Source organism: Molossus molossus, unplaced genomic scaffold (assembly GCF_014108415.1).
Source record: "Molossus molossus isolate mMolMol1 unplaced genomic scaffold, mMolMol1.p scaffold_m16_p_2, whole genome shotgun sequence".
NCBI lineage: Eukaryota > Metazoa > Chordata > Mammalia > Chiroptera > Molossidae > Molossus > Molossus molossus.
This window is the reverse complement of record NW_023425355.1, coordinates 9,253,507-9,256,798: the sequence shown is the minus strand read 5'-3', so window position 1 is coordinate 9,256,798 and position 3,292 is coordinate 9,253,507. Positions and strand designations below refer to the sequence as shown.

At 39.2% G+C, this 3,292-nt stretch overlaps 1 pseudogene; it reads left to right on the top strand.

The window, feature by feature from the left end:
• The first annotated feature begins 1,992 nt into the window (after positions 1 to 1,992).
• On the top strand, positions 1,993 to 2,713 carry LOC118636558 (annotated as a pseudogene).
• Positions 2,714 to 3,292: the final 579 nt, after the last annotated feature.

The window sequence follows — 3,292 nt, the reverse complement described above, 5'->3', positions numbered from 1 at the left end:
ACATGGACAACAAAGCCGGGGACGGGGCAGGGGGTATGGGGAGGGGGGTGCCAATGGGGTGAAAAAGGAGAAACATCTGTAACAAAATAGAATAAAAAAATTTTTTTTTAAAATGGGCAGATGACCTGAATACACACTTCTCCAAAGAGAACATAGGAATGACCAAGACACATGAAAAAATGCTTAACGTCACTAATCATCAGAGAGATGCAAATTAAAACGACTATGAGGCCCTGGCCGTTTTGGCTCAGCGGTTGGAGCGTGGGCCTGCGGTACAGAGAGACCCGGGTTTGGTTTCCGCTAAGGGCCCGTACCTCGGTTGTAGTTTTTCCCCGGCCCTGGTTGGTCGTGTGGGTGGCAGCCACTCGATGTGTACCTTTCATGTCGATGTTTCTGTCTCTCTCTCTCTTTCTCTCTCTCCCTCCCACTCTATCTGAACAAAAAATGCAAAAAAAAAAAAATGTCCTCGGATGAGGATAAAAAAAAAAACAAAAAAAAAATCACTATGAGGTATCACCTAAACTTGCCAGAATGGCTCCCATCAACAAATCATCAAACAACAAGTGCTGGCAAGGATGTAGATAAAAGGGGACTCTAACACACTGCCAATGGGAATGCAGACTGGTGCAGTCACTATGGAAAGCACTGTGGAAAACACTATGGTGTTTCCTCAAAAATTAAAAATGAAACTGCCATTTGAACCAGTGATCCCACTTCTAGGAATATAGTCTAAGAATCCTGGAACACCAATAAGAAAGAATATATGCACCCCTATGTTTATGGCAGCACTATTTAAAATAGCTAAGATCTGGAAACAGCCCAAGTGCCCATCAGTAGGTGAGTGGATAAAAAAGCAGTGGCACATTTACACAATGGAGTACTATGCAGCTCTAAAAAAGAAAAAATCTCTTACCTTTTGAGATAGCATGGAGGGACCTTGAGAGTATTATGCTAAGTAAAATAAGCCAGTCAGAGAAAGACAAGTATCAAATGGTCTCATTTATTTGTGGAATTTAATGAACAAAATAAGCTGACAAACAAAATAAATGCAGAGACATGGAAGTAGGAAACAGATTGACAAACGTCAAAGGAAAGAAGTGTAAGTGGATGGGAAGAGATAAACCAAATAACTTATATGCATATGTTCATAACCAATGAACACAGACAACAGTGCAGTGGAGGTGGGGGAAATGGGAGTGGGATGGAGTGGGTCAATAGGGGAAAAGTATCTATAATACTTTCAACAATAAAAAAGAAAAGATAAAGCTTGATATTTGAAGAAGATGCCACCTATGACTTTCATAGCTAGAAAGGAGAAGACACTGCTTAACTTCAAATCTTCAAAGGACAGGCTGACTCTTTTGTTAGAAGCTAATGCAGCTGGAAACTTTTAGTTAAAACTAATGCTCATTTACCATTCCAAAATTCTAAGTACCCTTAAGACTTATCTTAAATGTACTCTGCCTGTGCTCTGTAAATGGAATAACAAAGCCTGAATTACAGCGCATAGGTTTACAACATGGTTTCCTGAATATTTTTGGTCCATCTGAGACCTACTTCCAATCAGAAAAAAATGTTTTGAAATATTACTTCTCATTAACAATGGACCTGGTCACCCAAGAGTTCTGACAGGAATATTCAAGATTACTGTTGTTTTCATGTCTGGTGACACAATATCAATTTTGATGCCCATGGATCAAGGAGTAATTTCAAGTCTTGTTATTTAAGAAATCTCTCTCATAAAGCTATAGCTGCCATACATAGTGATTCCTCTGATCAGTCTTGAAAAATAAATTGAACACCATCTGTAAAGGATTCACCATTCTAGGGTAGAGGCAGAGGGAGGAAGTCCTCATGATGCTGAGGTGGTTAGCAGCTAGCTCGTTGGTGCCCGTGGGCTTTGTTCGTCCAGTGCCTCGTCTCTCCCTGGAAGGGGAGGGTGCTTCATTGCCGAGCAGGAGCGGAGCCGCTCCCACAGTCCTGAGGTTGAAGTCACTAAGACTTCTCTCAAACTTGTGTGCTGAGGAGACTCAGATGTTGGCCTCAGTTCCTAGGCTGAACTCAGCAGATTGGCCCATGAAAACTTGTGTATTGAGACAAAGGAAAGGATTTGTCAGAAAGCAACATCTATTATCCTGGGCTTGGCAGCAAGGAAGAGGACAGGTAGCAGAAATCCTGCAATCTGAAAAGCAGACTGAAAGGTGACGAAGAAGCTGAAGATGGGTGGTGGAGAGAGATATAACATTCCAGCGCCTCAATCTAGAAATGTTAGTAAGAACCCACAACAAATTAACAGACAAAAGACCAAGGATCAAAATTCCCAGATGAAGATTGTTCATAAGAAAAAATAAAGAGGACATACTTACAACACATCAGCAGCTGCATGGAAGGCCATGCAAAATGCGGGGAAGAACAAAAATTTTCCAAATAATCAAAATTGGAACTCTAGCTTATCAAGTCCCAGCTTATTGTTTAAGTCTCAAATTAATCAGAACTATGCTGGAGCCAAATTTAGTGAGCCACCATCACCAAGTGTTCTTCCTAAACCACCAAGCCACTGGGTTCCTGTTTCTTTTAATCCTTCTGATAAGGAAATAATGACATTTCAACTTAAAACCTTACTTAAAGTACAGGTATAAAATAAGATAAAGTACTAATGTTTAAATTTAGTAATATTTAAGGGTAGTTGTCAACTGTTTCATACCAAACTCAATGCTAGGTAATTAATCTCTGTGTAAAACCACTAATTAATGCAGAACATATAATTAGACGTTATCTTGTTTTGTGTTGCTGCACACTGTGATGTTATGGTAGTATCAGTGCCACTTAAAATAACTAAATTACTAATAATTGTACTTGATATCAAGTACTTCCAATTGAGTAACTCAAGTGAAATCAATAAAGTTTAGATTTAGGGAATGGTAAAGGAAATCAACTTTTTCTATTGCTTGTTGGGATAAAAGACTGATTTAAGATTATCACTCAGAAGTCAGTAGATTTACTTATTGAAAGCTAGTGAATATGATTATAAGCATCTAGTTAAGATAGGAATTAAGAACTATTTGGGTATTTGAAAGTTGAACATAAACCAGTAATAAGCCAACAACCTGATGCACTGCCAAAAGAAAATGTGAATTTTCCTTACGGAATGGTTGCAGTTGAGTAAACTGAATGGTGGTGAATGTGGAAGGGGCACTAGGATCTATTTAGGATGAGACGGTACCCTCTAGTGGCCCCATTTCTTGATGCAATGGGTAGGTGACTCTTAACAAATGTGCCAAAACCACTTTTT